The 15,967-nt window shown below is 42.4% G+C and overlaps 1 pseudogene; it reads left to right on the top strand.

Annotated features, from left to right (window-relative positions):
- The first annotated feature begins 14,798 nt into the window (after positions 1–14,798).
- Positions 14,799–15,945, top strand: LOC101573178 (annotated as a pseudogene).
- The last annotated feature ends 22 nt before the right edge of the window (positions 15,946–15,967 follow it).

Below are 15,967 nucleotides of genomic sequence, written 5' to 3'. Positions count from 1 at the left end.
GATCTGAAACACATAGATGAACAGTGAAAAGTGCAGTCACTGGTTTATTTTACCTATACATCTTGGTGTATGAAAATGTGTCAAACATACTGCATGGTTTGATATGTAATGGCATATTAAGTGTTATCTAAGTAAAATGAAAATTTTCATCTTATTGTCTTAAGCCCTTGATATTCCCACTGCTGACCAAATCACAGACCCTCAACAAATGTTTGTTGATTTTTTTGTGCAATATTTGGGTGAGAATTAAAGTAAAAAAATGATACACTTTGCCCTTATAGAAGTAGTCTGAAATTTGGCTTTTGTGAGAAGTTAAAGGGCAGTCATTAGAGATCAAAATCAGGTGATTATCATTATTTCTTATTATTCTTCTTACTGTTATGCTAAAGAAAAGAAGAGATGGTGCTCAAGTGTCAGCAATGCCACCGGGAGGGTGAGGTTTACTTGCTTGTTTTCCTCCTGACGCTGGAGGGACAGGGTTGGCAATTTACTGCACCAAAGCAGCCCCAGTCTCTCATTTTCTTCATTTGCAGAATGAGATCACGATGTCTCTCCTGCTGACCTCATAGGGGTGTTTTGAAACCAAATGAGGTCATTTTCAAATCAATTTGTGAAATGAAAAGTATTATGGGGCAGTTGGTGCTTAGAGGCTACTTGTCATGTCTTAATGGCATTGCTTACATAATGACAAAGAAATAAATCACACGGTGGCGCTTACTCCAGTTGATTGCAGTTCTGAAACTGTGCTGACGTCTGAGCAGAAACTGTAATCCACCCAGGATTTCTCTGGCTCTCTTTCCTTAGTGGTAAAGTTTAAGAGATTTCCCTGCTGCTCCCAATTTTACCTTTGTAAAATCACAGTCCTAAGAAACACATGAGGAAATGGTTTCAGAAGAGTCCAGGGGCCATTTCTCTGTATGGGGACTTCTTAGCGGAAACATAGGGGACAATGCCCTCTGTGTGCTCAAGGCCAGCCACCCTCAGGAGCTGGTCTTTCCATAGAATGGTTTCTGTGCTGGTGAGCTTCCTAGAGCCTGAAATTTTACAGAAGAGCCATTTCTTGTGATCTGCTACTTGTGTGTTATTTTGAGTCAACCAGGAAATAAACCTGTGTCTTAGTATCTTAAAATTTCTTGAAGATGCTCTGAAGGTATCTGTGTAAATGGTATTTGAACATACAGAGAGCACTTAACAGTAAGTTCATGTCTACCAACCTCTATTCTGTCATTTTCTTGGCAGTTCAACTCCTCACATGCAGCAGGCTGGGAGGCAGCGAGGTGGTGCTTCCTGGGCTGACCTTAGACCAGGACACTGGAGATATCAAGCCTGTGGCTGGACAGGGCCCAGCACTGCTCCTTCTCTCTCACTTTCTTTTCCTTGCAAAATAGGTAGTGCATATAAATGATCCAAACTCCCAATTCCTAGAATGAGCTCAGGAGCACAGCTGGGAGGTTCTTCCTCAAGAGCAGGACTACATTCTGTCCACTAGTATAATCTCTCAGGCTTCAACTTCATCTTCACTGTGAGCAGAAAAGGCACTTTTTGGTTTTGTATCTGATTGGTTAGGAAGGAAGAAATTATTTTTTTCCTATTTCAATATTTTTGTGTTAACTTGAGAAGTTTAGAAGTTTAAGCAACTCAGCAGGGAGCCAGTGCCCTTACTTTGTGAATGTTCTCCTCTTATACAGAAGGAGAGCACAGAGATTGTGTGAGTGCTGCACCTGCCCTGAGGTGGGGGGTAGCCTGCTTATAATATAAAGGAAGATAAATAGGCTTGCTGATCGCTGCTTTTGTTGCTTTTGCTGCCTTTTGCCACCTTGAAATGCTGCCCCTGCACCATGCCACACTGCTATAGAGCCAGTTGATCATGGACTAAAACTTCTACAAACTGAAATAATTAAATTTTTCCTTTCTTAATTTTGGGCATTGAGTATTTTGTCTCCTCAATGAGAGAAATGTACCAAGACAAAATTTGGTACTGGGGTGGGGCCATTGCTGTGACTGTACCTGACCATGTGATTCAAGAGCCTTTGGGATTGGCTTGTGGGAAGAGATACATGAAGTGTGGAGATATTGTCTCAGAAAGAAGCAGTGGAATGCCTTTGGCTGTTCTGCATGGGACATTCTGGTTGGAGCTCTGAAGCCCAGAAGGCTGAGGGAAATCTTGCCTGTAAAGAACAGGGTAGGGAGGTCTTTGCTGGGAAGAAGGACTGTGTTGGCAGTTCAACTCCAAAGGATGTGTGTTACGGCATGGCAGAAAGTGTGTCTATATTCTGCTTGTGTCTGGAGACTGAGCCTGAGAATAGGGTTAAAGGCAGAAGACTAATCTGGCAAAAGAAATTTCAAAGCAGTCAAATGTTGAGGTGGTGGCAAGGCTACTGGTGGGGGCTTTTAGCCTGATCTGTGTTGAAAACCAAGATTAAAGACCCAGAAGAATGACTTAAAAAGTTTTGGGTGTTGGCAGCATGTAAGCTCCAGTAAAGCTGTGGACTGCCAAGATAGAGCTCAGCAGATCTCAACTGCTGAGAAGAAACAGAACATACAGGACGGTCTGAGGGCGGAGGGCAGAGGTCTGTACCCTTTGCAGTCTCAACACTGTGGAAGTGAAAACTTTGCTTCGAGGAAAAAGCTTCAGAGCATTATGTTCCATAAGGGTGGCAGCGTAGAGAATTTGTTGTTCAAAATTGGATTCAGAGTCCCAAGCTGTCCAGGCAATGGACCTCCACAGCCAAGAGAGAAGACAGCCTGGCTGCTATTCCAGCTGGCAGCAGACCTTGGCATAATCCACATGACATAGTTTTAGGCACCTGCAGAATGCAAGATTTCAGGGGTTAAAAGGCTTCCATTCAGATTTTAGAAAAAGGCCTTAGAGGCCTGGCAATATGGTCCTGAGAGATCCATATGTCAAGCTATGAGTGTGAAGGTGCAGTGCAGAATGTAGGAGTTTGGAAAAATCAGGAATGTGCATCATCAAGGAAACCTGCAAGGAAAAGAAAAGAAGCCCCAAGAGAGACGCTCTGGGAGCTCAACCACCAGAAATGCCCTAGGTCCAGAGCCATGCACGTCCTTTGGCGCTCACAACTTACTACAGATTGCTTCGGATGTTCCACATGGAACTACAGGACTTAATATTTGCCCAGCTAGGTTCTGAACTTGCTTTCATCTCACTCCATTGTATTCCTCTGTTTGTAGCTTTTGGAATGAAAATGTTTGTCTTGTACCATTGAATGTTGGACGTGTTGCACTTTTGGTTTGTACTAAGAGTTCACCTCACATCTCAGAGGAGACTTGGGACTTGAACTTTTCAGCGATTCTGATGCTGTTAGGACTTCGGAAATTCTTGCAGATGGGCTAAATACCTTTTTCATAAAGGGACGTACATGAGTTTTGCAGGGGCCAGGGGCAGAATGCTGTGATTCTATTTTAATATAATGTTGACAGACTTAATATTGATTCTTAAGGATTGTTAAACCTGTGTTATAATGTCCAAATTGTGAAATTTTAAGAATAAGTATGTCTTTGTATGTGGAGACTAGGGCCAGGGTTATAGCTGTGGAATAAGCACCTGCCTGGCAAGTGCAAGATCCTGAGTCTGATACTCAGTACCACCCTCCAACCCCCCAAAAAAAAGAAAGACAGAAAGAAAAGAAAGTTTGTATCTGAGGGCCAGTATATTTTTTCAGTTTTAAAGCAAATAGAAAAATAATAAGATGAAGTATAAATTTTAAGCATTAACTTACCTTCAAAAAACTGATAAAAATTGGTAATATAGTCATCTTAGCTATCCTGTGTATATACATACATGATTTTTCTCCTTCCTTCTTTCTATCTTTTCTCTTTGCCCTCATCCCCAATTATTTATTCTTCATGTTCAGTTTCTTTCCCTTTTATATCTATTGTATCTGTCAGATTATACTCTTTCAGGTTCTTACAATAGGGAGACTGTACAATGTTCACACACATAGGTCTGATTTATTTCACTTACAAGTATAGCCTCTAGTTGCATACATTTATCAATAAAGGACTCAAGTTTATTTTCTTTATAGCTGAGCAATATTCCATTATATAAAAATGCTACATCTTTTTATCCATTCCCCAGTCGATGGGCATTTGGGTTGTTTTCAAGATTTAGCTATAACAAATTGTGCTGCTGTCAACATGGGTGCATATATGTCAGCATGGTATGAAAAAAGTAGGATTAGAACTTCCATTCAACCCAGGTATTCCCCTTCTGGGCATTTTTGCAAAAGAACTGGAGACCAGTTTAAAGAAATGCGTATTGTTACCAAATTGACAAGCAGTGGATTGTAATGGTTGATAAATTGGGTCAACTTGAGCAGTTTGGAACTTCAACTAATCAACTCAGCAAGGAGCCAGGGCCCTTACTTTGTAAACGTCCTCATCCTGTGCTGGAAGGGGGGGCTCACTGGGAGTGAGAGGAGACTGCTTAAAATATAAGGGAAGAAAAAGAGGCTTGCTTCTGTCTCTTTTGCTCTTGTTGCTTTTTTAAAAAATGATTTTACAATTTAATAAATAATTTTCTTGGTGAATGCAGTCATAAGAGTTGTTCAGCAGTATTCAAGTTATTGGTCTGCAGTCTTCAGTAAGTGTAAGAAGTTACTGTATGAAACTTCTGTCAAGCTGGTAAGGCCGCCTTGATGCATCCATCATTTCTAGGATTGCTGGTTACCTGGGCATATTTACCCCACATGGCCTTGCCTCCTTGTGTCACAAGGCCCAACTTGCTCACATTCCAAAGTTAGGACTTTTCTTTGCACACCTGAGGCTGCTCGCGGCAGCTCTGCAGCTGTCATCACGCCACAGAATGAATATATGGAATTATACTGTAAACACTATGGGAACCACTTGGATTACCATGAGAAGAAGTGAAAAAAGGAAAGTCAAAAGGCTTGTGAATGTTCAAAGAAGGCAAAAAAAAAAAAGATTGGATTGAAGGCTAAGCTCTATGACAAACAGTGTCATGCAGAGGAAACACAAATGAAGAAGACTATCAGGATGCATGAGAAAAGAAACACCAAACAAGCACGATGAAAAGACTCCACAGGAGAAGTACCTGCCTACCTGCTGGACAGAGACGGACAGTTGTGTGCAAAAGTACTTTTCAACATGATTAAACAAAAATGAAAAGAAAAAGTGGGAAAATGGGAAGTTCTTCTCATTGCTTTTGCTGTCTTCTGTCACGTTGAATGTCGCCCCTGTGCTGTGCCACCCTACCTTGGAGCTAGCTGATTACGAACTGAAACCTCAAAAAACTGTGAGCTAAATAAACCTTCCTTTCCTTCATTTTGAGCATCAGTAATTTTGTCTCCTCAATGAGAGAAAAGTAACTAAGACACCACAGTTGGTACTCAATTTTGATGTCTAGGTTTGCTTAGCAAGGCAGTGAAGGTGCTTTGTTGTTTTTGGTCTTAATTTTCTGCCTCTATTATTCTTCAAGGAGTGATCAATATTTGGTGGGGGTTTTTGCTGTAGTTGTGAAATCATTCTGTGCTTTGCTGATCCTTGGATATTTAATCAAATGAGATTCATGTTTTTCTAAATTCTACAAAGTTAAGTTGATTTATTTATTTTGTAATTTTTTATTAATTTTAATGAGAAAAATAGCAATGAAACAGTTTCAAAACAGGCTAGTAGGACAGTTACAACAATTAATACATTGATATTGTTGTCTTTGTAGTAGTTATTCAGAGTACAAGATGCAGACATGATATCTTGTCTAAACACTATTAGTACAAACTTTTTTCATTGAACTAAGAGAATGCAGCTGTATATCTACCCTAACTATTTTGTATGTACAGATATATATATATAGAGATAGATAGATAGATAGATAGATATAGATAGATATAGATAGATATAGATAGATATAGATATATTAATATGCTGAGCTGTAAAAGGCTCAAGTCAAGAACTTCTGACAATTGCCAGTTCTGCTGATAACCCACTACTTTTATGGACTATTGAACTATATTGGGTTATTTTCCTGAATTCAAGTACCTACAATCTTTGAACTGGCATCAAGTATGAAAAGGTCCTTTAAGATTTCTCCAAATACCACTTCTCTAACAGCAATGAAACACCCATCTCTGATAAAAACAAAACCAAAAAGGGGGATATAAATGAAGGACTATTTTGTAGTTAAGTTGATTTTTTTAAATGATTGAAATTTTCATTGAAATAACTACTACATTTTGACTTAAGAGAAGGTGTAGGACCAATATTCTTCTGAGGTATTTCTAACTTGGTATTTGTCAATGGGGATCATCTATGTTTTAAGAAGGCATGACATAGAGAGATGAAAAGAGTGCCTGCTCTTGTATAATATATCTAACTGCCTGGATGTCAGTAAGTTGAGATGTCATTGGTTTGCTTTTGGAACTAGCAGTTACAACAATTAATACATTGGTATTGTTGTCTTTGTAGTAGTTATTCAGAGTACAAGATGCAGACATGATATCTTATCTAAACAAGCAGTTAAAGGAATTTTTTAGCTGGATGTGGTGGCGCATGCCTGTAAGCCCAGCACTTAGATGCTGAGGCAGGAGGATTGCTGTGAGTTCGCCAGCCTGGGCTACTAGGTAAGTTCAAGGCCAGCCTGAACTGCATAGTGAAACCCTGTCTCAAAAAGGCGGAAAAAAAAAGAATTTTGTATTAGCCTACCACCTTACAATTTCTACTTTGTCTTCATTATACAAAGACTTTGTAGAAGTCATTCAGGTAAATTATCTATATGGCGCCTAACACCTGGATATTTTGTAAGCCTTTTGATAGCTTCACATTTCCTCTGGTTTTCAGTCCAGACATAAAGTGGTGTGTAGGAACCCCATGTAAGAATCCTACTGCATGGCGGTTATGCATCATGTAACGCAGACATGCCATCATATGCTTTTATTCCTCCTCCCTGCAATCCTAGACCCTGTATTTTACCTACACGAGTTACCACTATTTACACCATCATTACCTAATTGCCACTGAGTTTAAATATATATCTGAATGATATTTCCAAGTAACCAGAAGCGGTCAAATAGATGAGTTAATTTTGTCTGAATGAATATGTTCATTTTCTGAGACATCCTTTTTGCACTCTAGAGATCCAGTTACTTTACCAGGTGCCTATTTTCTAATCCAAGATGTAAGGAAAATGTATCAGAAGACAGTCATCACTGCTTGATGACCACAAGCCTTTTGCCCATCTATCTGCATCCCCTCTGCCTAACTGAAAGTTTGCCTTCTCATTGGTACCTAAAGAGAAGTATAATTTAAACAAATGATACAAAATACATATTATGGGATCCTTTACAGTTCTCCCAAATTTGTCCTTTAATTCAAATCCTTGTTTAATTCCTTTTGAGAAGGGTCAATTAGATGTAATAAGTAACTTCCTCCTGGGGTCGTGCATGGCATCACATGTACCTGACTTACTGTTGGGAAGCTGCATCACTGAGAGGAGACGCAGATGGGTACAGGTGAGGTTTAGACATCAAGAAGGAATAAACACAGATCTCTTTCCTTATGTTGCCTTAGAAAACACTTCTCATCTTAGATGCATTTTCTTTATCTCTCAGAAAAGCAGATGATCAGAGAAACAAAACAATGCAAGAGAGTCTTTATTGGCTTTTGACACTATAGTTACAAATATGCACCCTACTTTCAATAATGTAATACTCATTAAACTTTCTTTTTTTATTTTATTTTTTAAAAACTTTCTATATATAGATACTGACCTGTTAAAGACATGGTATAAAAGAAACATATCCATACTTCACTGTCCTGCTTTCCCGGGTAATGGGAACACAGAGTAGACGTAAGTTGCTCCTACATCTACCACTGGGAGAGAGTGTGCCCTTAGAAGGTTCATGCACTGGGCATAAAGAAAGCAAAGCTCAAATCCAACTACTTAGCAGGTTGGACAACACCTGAGGCCCAAGCCTGACCCAACAGTACCTACGAATGAATGATGATGTGGGAGACCAGCATCGCTGCCAGCCAGGAAGAGCAAGGTGCAACTTGGCACAGCAGTCTCGTCTTCAATTCTCTGCTCATGCTAGGGTTTGAATCACTGTTTAGAGTTCACAAGACATTTGTGTGCACCCCTTTTCATCTTCCAATACTCTTAAGATTAGACAGGCCAAGGCCTAGCACTTTTGTCTTACATGTGAGGAAAGTGAAGCTCAAGGAAGGTCAGGTCTTGCCTAAAGTGGTGGTGGGTGACTGAACCCCATAATCTCACTCACTGGGACTCCTTTGTAGGACTCCTTCTTAGAAAATCTTGATGGGAATTGAATCAGAATTTTCATGAGGACACTCACCAAAGAACCCTGATGAGTGGATGAGAACTGGCATGTCATAGCCTGGTTTCTGTTGCTGTCACAGGATACCTGAGATTAGGTCATTTATGAAAGACAGATGTCTAATTTGGTTCACAGTTCTGAGTTTGAAGAACATGGTGCTGGCATTGACTGGCTTCTGGTAAGCCTTCATACATAGTGGAACAGTAGCAGGCCAAGCAGGCACATGAGGAAGAGAAGCACATGCTTGAGACAGTGAGCTGCCAGGCTCACTGTAGAACAACCAGCTGGTGTGGTGACTAATCTAGTCCTGAGAGGTCTGATTTACTCCCCATAGTCTGAACTCCCTCTTCTAAGGCCTAATCTAGTCTGGAGAAGACTAAATTAGTCTCTCAAGAAAAGCATTTTCATGGGCTGGCAAGATAGCTCAGGGGACTAAGTGCCTACTTAGGCAAGCTTGGGGGACTGGGGTTTGATCCCTAGCACCACAGGCTGTGCTGGCTCCATCCCCAGGAATGCTGAGTTAGGTGTGGTGGTGCATGCCTGTGATCCAGCTCTCAGGAGACTGAAAACAAGAGGATCACTATGAGTCTGACCTGTGTAATGAGACTGTGCACCAAATACATGAAAAAAAAGAAAAATACCCCCATGTTCATGAGGGTAGATTCCTCATGAGCTCAAATGCCTCTTAAAAGATCCACCCATCTCTCAACATGGTCACTGACAGGCAAACTGCACAGACAAAAAGGGATCAGGGCACAAGACTATGTATGATCGTGCTGTATGATTATGGTGATCAGGAAATGTAGAGGGAAAGAGGGAGCCATGGAGGGAGGGACACTTCTAGATTACGTCCCCCAGAACCCTGTGTCTTCTGACATTTTATCTCTGGGTAAACTAGTGTCCAGGAAAAGCTAGTAGCTTATCTAAATTCATTCCCTGAGATGTGCTGAGTCATTGGGGTATATTCAATAAAGAAGTTTATAGCATTGGAATTGTGCTATCAAATGGGGGTACAATCTTAGCTTACCAGAGGTAGGGGTTCATGCATGTTTTCTGCTACAGATCCACATGTTACATGTCTGAAAAACTGAGAGGATCCTGGCGTATGACAGATACCTGCCCAAGTCACGGCTGTGTCGGGCTAAAGCTCTGCTCTTCCAATTCTCACCCTAATCCCCTGTTCACTACACCCTAGCAAACTGTGAAGGGACTGTAGAAGTGCCCAGTAGCATGACCATGTAAAGCAGGGGCTTTCCATCCCCTGAGTTCTTGGCCTGGAATTCAGAAACACAGGGCGAGTCCTAGATGGGAGGAGGCAGCCTCCCGCCTCTTTTCTCTGGCTTAGCTCTGGTTCACTGGTTGACCCCAGCTGATAACACCCGTGCGCCACTTCCCTCTGCCGACACCACACACCCTTTGTCCAGTACCTTCCTCCTCCTCTTTTCTCCTTTCCCTTTACATATATTTCTACCCTATGGCTTTGTAAAAGCTTGGCTGAGTGTGGCAAATGTTAGAACCTGATATGGCAGACACGAGGGTGGTCTTCAACTTTCAGATATCTTTCAGCTCTCAGCTTCTCATTTTAGCCAAGCCCTGTGTTGTGTGTGGTAAGCAGTTAGATCTGCTTCAGTGCTTCGACTACCAGAGCACTGGCCCCAGAGAGCACATGACTGGATACAAAAATACCCTGGCTGCACTTACATAATAATCTCATTTATATACGATGCTTGTCATCAGAAATCCAATTCTGCAGCCATCTTACAGATGAAAGTCTCAGGTAGGACTTCAGGGGCTGTAATGAGCAGGAAACTGGGCCAGGCCCCTGGGACAGGAGCCTTGTGTTATCCATTTCTTTTTTCCTCCTTTTTGACATTTGAATCAGGGCCCACTTTCCACCTCCGTCAAGCAAGAACAATTGTCGTGGAGGACTTTCTATTTTTCTCTCCCCTCTCTTTGGTGAAAAAGCCTTGGGTAAGGAACCTAACACAATGCTGTAATTATTTTCATATGTCTGGTACCTGGCCTAAGCCTGCACGCTATCGCAGCCCATGAATGCAGACTGGCCTCCACTATAGTACTGGCGTTGCCCCAATTTTACACAAGAGCAGTCTCCGAAGGGTCGTGATTGGCTTGGGTGTAGCCCTCGGATGACAGAGACCCAGTTTTTCCATTTACCTCTATCTCCCCTTAAAAGACCTAGCCTTGGCTTTGGAGACTTTGTGTACCCTCTTTCCAGGTTCCCAAATAGAAATGGAAAGCTGGCCATCAGGTGGCCGGACAGTGCACCCAGATCCACGTGACCTCGAGGGCTTTCTCTCCTCCTTTTGTGGGCCATTGCCATTGGCATTTGGAGTGAGAAATGGGGACAGATGTCTAAATAGAATAAAGCTATGCCATCTACTTCAGAGCTTTGTTGAGCCTTAAGAAAATGTGTCTGCAAATTCCAAAACACTGAATGAAAAGTATGTTGTTAATAATGATGAATAACTTTCCAGGCAGACGTGGCCCGAGGCTCTTACGTTGGCACAGCTTCGCTATCAAACCATACTACTCTGTGACCAAAGCAATTCTCTCATTTCCTTGTTACTAAATTTGTTTCATTTTATTTTGTAGCATTTTTCTCCTATAAACATTTATTTTACTTTTTAATCTTAAAGACTTCCTGGTTTTTGAAATTTACTTTATATGACTGTCACTTTTGTGTTTTATAGGGGAGTACATATTAGGCAACATGTCCCTTTTATTTAACCTTTTCTACCACTATTGAGCAACTATACAAAAAATTCTCTGATATTTCTCAGTCTTCATGGTGACACAAGTTGTATGGAGCAAGATTTTTCTATTTTAAAATAAATCTTTGTCTTACTCAACTCACATGGGTGCCATTTGACTGACGGCTAGACACTGAAAGGTCTGACACTTAAAACTCCATGAAGTATCAATAGCTAGGAAATTTCTACACACTCTCCATATCAGAAAATACTTCAACTTAGAATACATAACACGCCAGCTATCGAGATGTTACCAGGTTTGTCCTGAAGTCTCCTCTAGGAACCCCAGAGTGTTTCGTGCTGCAGGTATGAAGTGGAACCCAGGCCTATGGAGGTTCGGCTAAGGTCATACTCTCTGATGCAGAAGTCTGGAGCCCTGCTTGACCTTCCCTAAGCTGTGTCACCTGCCTGCAGTGGCTTCAGTACCTTTCACAGCAGGAAACAGCCAACCCTGATGAATGCTGAAGGCCTCTGTCCTTGAGCCCAGAGCTAACCCTGCTGTCTCTTTGGTGCGTGAGGACTTCTGCATTCTGTCTTCTGATCCAGGATAAGATTATTGTCACCTTGACACTAGAAAGTCACAGATACTAGTATGGTATGTCCAGACCTGACTTTCCCAAATATATATGAAATAGGAAACATACTTTTTGCGTTTTAGAATCTTTCATAATTCAGGTGGATTTCCCTTTCACCTCTTTTATCCTGCCACCACTAATAAAAGAACATTGATTAATTTTAGTGGCAATAAAAATCAATGATCTGGAAAATCTCTTTCAATGTGTTCCCTATGAAAATATATTTATTTACAAAACTGACTACTCATAGTGACTTGAGTTATCAATTGGCTCAAAACCTTACCTTTAAACTGCGGTCAATAGAAATCAGCATATTCACAAAAGGGAGGTGGGTGCCAGAGGGCTGAGCAGGAGGAGGTGCAAAGCCAGGTGCTCCCCGCTCATGGCTCCTAATACTGAGTATTTGTGAATCTGGTAAGTCCATTAGCCCTGGACTGGGAGCAATCATTGAGCATTTCTTATTTGAGACTTGGATAAATTCCACTTAAGGTGACTGAAGAGATACTGTCCTTGTCCTCTGTGTAACGACCCCTGTTCCAGTGGGCACCTGGATGCTCCCAGGATAGTAATGACTGTGAAATGTTCCCTTTGGCTGAAAGCCAAATCTCAGTTTTTCATTGTGTTATTTATTGAGAAAAAAATCACTGTCTCTAAAAAACACTGGGTTTAAAGAGTTTATAATTGTAGAAAGCATTTTCACTGTAGAGATTAAAAAAAAATTTTTTTTTTCTTTCAAGTCCATCAAATGTAGCCAGTTTGGAAACCACGAGTAAAGAAGTGAATTGCAGAAACGAGGACTGTGACAAATCCAGTGCCATGTGATCAATGCTATTCTGACACAGAGATCTCCATCTTGCTCTGGCCATGAGGACGATGGGCCTAGACAAATTGCCACCACAGCAAACAGGATACCTGGCCCAGTACAGGCCTCAGACATCGGGCTATTTAACGTCAGACACCAAATTTGCAACTCTCTTGAGGCACACAAGAGCATTAACCAGCTGTGTGAGCAAAGACAAGATAGTTTAAATGTCAGATTTCTTGAGATATGGTTTATGTTGTGAGGTATGCATTTTGATAAATCCATTCAGCAATGTAAACACTATCATGTGATGAAACAATTGCATCATCTCAAGAATTTCTCTCATGTTCTTTCATACTAAACTCCTTCTCCACTGCCAATCTGTGGCAACTACTTATCTGCTCCTAATCCTCATGGTCTGAAAACAGAAATCTGTGGTTTTCTTATTCATTAAAGTATTGACAATGTCATTGGGCATGTTACACACACCTGTAGTCCTGGCCCTCAAGGAGGCTGAGACAGGAGGATGGCCACAAGCTCAAGGCTGGCCTGAACTATGTAGTAAGACCCTGTCTGAATAAACAAAGACAAAGAGAGAGAGACTATTAATAATATCATCTATGTGACTGGGCTGTTGAAAAGATTAAATAAGGAAACATAAATAAAATTTGGTACAATGCCCAGTATAAAACAAACAGTAAATAAACATTAGTGGTTACTATTACTGTCACTGCTATTATTAAAAGGTTGACAGTTGAGATGTAACCCAGCAAACACAACAGAACAGTAAAGTTAGAGGTTGGAAAACATAAGCTTCCATGTAATACGGAAGCATTCGCTTCAGTGCCCTGCTGATTACAACAGTGAGGGACCGTGCATTTTTGCATTTTTCTAGGCAATCATTGTTGCATAGCTGGACAGGGACAGTATTTAAATGCTCCTTTTCTTTCCAGAGTGTAGAACACAAATATGATTTCTCTTTAATGGAAGGAGTCTTGAAATATTTTAAATGAGTGTCCTTACTTGCTCTCAGTTCCATTCCTCCCCAGTTTCCCTGCTGAAGAAGCCCAGGTTGATAAGATGGGACACACTGGTAGGCACTGTCAGTCCGAGGGCTGCGGCTCAGTATAAACAACAATGTCATCCTAAGAGTTACCCAAAATGAAAAAGGAAGTAATTAGTCCTCTATCTCTTAAGATACTTAGATTCTGGTGAAGAATCATTCATGAGAGATGCTATAGAAATAATTTGAACATTATATAAATAGTCCAGTAATATGAGTTGTTGGACCAAGTATTTCTTAAGCTCCTTCTAACCTGAGAAGCATGATTCTACATACATTTGTTCCCTTTGTCATGTCTCCATGTGATGGTTGTTATGTCAACTTTATTGTACCATGTAGTTCCCAGATATTGATATTTCTGTGAGAGTGTTTTTCATAAAATTAACATTTGAATCAGCAAAGCAGATTGCTTTCTCTTGCAGGTGGGCCTCATCCAATCAGTTGAAGACCTGCATAGAAGAAAAAGACTAATTTTCTCAGACGGAAGAATTCTGCCTTTTTTCTACCTTCAGACTCAAACCTGACCTGATACATTGGCTCTTCCTGAGTCTTGATCCCTCTAGCCTTTAAATCAGTACTATTAGCTATCAGTGCTATCAGCTCTGTGTTTCCCAGGCCTCTAAAACATCAGCTGTCCTGGTTGTCCAGTTTCCTGACTCATGCTGAAGATTTGAAAATGACCACCCTTCAACATTGTAAGAGCTGATTCCCTATAATAAATTATTTCAACTCCATATGTTATCCTATATTTCTTTCAAGAACCCGGGTGTACTCTGAAACATTTTGTCTGTAATTTCAGAGTCATAGGAATCATCCTGAGTCCTTAAAGATGATTCTTTGCCTTGGCTTTTACAAATGCATTTACCTTCCTGCAATTGCTTAATCAAATTCATTTGATGTTTTGCTAATCCACTTTGATATGAGAACATATATTAAAACTTCTTGAAAAGCTTGAAAAAGGTTGTACTATGTCCTAGACTGTAAAATTTTAATTAGAATCCTAGAGTAGCAGCCAAATTTTTATTTTATTACAGGAGAAATTTGTCTAAATTACATACATACCAATGTGATGGAGTTTATGTATTTATTTATTTATTTTGCAGTACTGGGGATTGAACTCAGGACCAAGTGCTTATTCCACTGAGCTATCTCCCCAGCCCCTGGAGGTCTTAAATAGCTAAGCATTTTATATCTAACAGCCTTTTGTATTTGTCTTATTTTGCATTTTGCTTATTACTGTTAAGAGCAGTAACTGGGGGCCGGAAGTGACGCACCTGCCAGGCGGCATCACAATGGGTGACGACAGTCCGACAGCACTTCCTCTTCCGGCCATCTTCCGGCCGGCTCCCGGGTAGAAGCGCGGAGGCCCGCGTCCCGCAGAGCCCCTGCCGGCAGGATGTTCCGAGGGTTAGGCAGATGGTTCGGCCCGCAGATTGCAGGGACTGATGGCGGCGAGGACAGAGCGCCCCAGCAGGTCCCCAGGGCCGCGGCGCAGCCGGGGACCGGGCAGCAGCCGCAGGATGCCGAGCCCCTGCACCGGGCCGCAGGCCTCGGCAACTATCTGTGTCACCTTGCGAGTGCTGCCACCAGAAAGATAACTGAGTCCTTGACGGAAACAGCCCAGACGATAAAGAAATCCGTGGAAGAGGGAACAGTAGAGGACATCATTGATAAGACAATCCTAGGAGACTTTCAGAAGGAGCAGAGAAAGTTTGTGGAGGAGCAACACTCAAAGAAGGGTGACGCAGCCGCGCCGCCCTGGGCGGACGGCACCGACGAGGAAGCCATCCAGCGGCAAATCCTGGCCCTGGCAGCGGACGAGAGGAGCTTCCTCCGCGACCCCCCAGCCGGCGCGCGGTTTCGCTTCGACCTGGCTCACATGCACCCCGTGGCGGCGGCCATGCTGCGGGAGGACGCGCTGCTGGCCCAGAGGCGCTTCGCCCTGGTCCCCAGGCTCGTGAAGGAGGAGGTGTTCTGGAGGAACTACTTCTACCGCGTGGCGCTCATCAAGCAGGCGGCCCAGCTCGCGGCCCTGGCCGCGCAGCCGCAGGCCTCGGGCGGGGCGGACGCCGGCCGCGCGGGCGCACCATCGCGAACGCCGCCTGTGGTGGTCGGACCTCGGCGTCAGGCTCGGGAGGATGAGGAGGAAATTTCCACAAGCCCGGGCCTTGCCGAGTTCGTCAGTGATGACTTCGATGCCTGTAACTTAAATCAGGAGGACTTAAGGAGAGAAATGGAGCAGCTTGTGCTTGACGAAAAGGAAGAGGAGGCAGCTGCCCCAGAAGAGGATTCCACCGATTGGGAGAAAGAACTGCAGCAGGAGCTTCAGGGGTACGAGCTGGTCACAGAGGCAGAGACGCGGGATGAGAACTGGGATGAGGAAATAGAGAAAATGCTGCAGCAAGTAAACTAGCAGCGTCCTGCAGGGAACGGATGACCCGGAC

This window comes from Octodon degus, unplaced genomic scaffold, assembly GCF_000260255.1.
Source record: "Octodon degus isolate 3935 unplaced genomic scaffold, OctDeg1.0 scaffold00036, whole genome shotgun sequence".
Classification (NCBI taxonomy): domain Eukaryota; kingdom Metazoa; phylum Chordata; class Mammalia; order Rodentia; family Octodontidae; genus Octodon; species Octodon degus.
The sequence above is the reverse complement of the archived record's forward strand: the minus strand, read 5'-3'. Positions and strand labels throughout refer to the sequence as shown.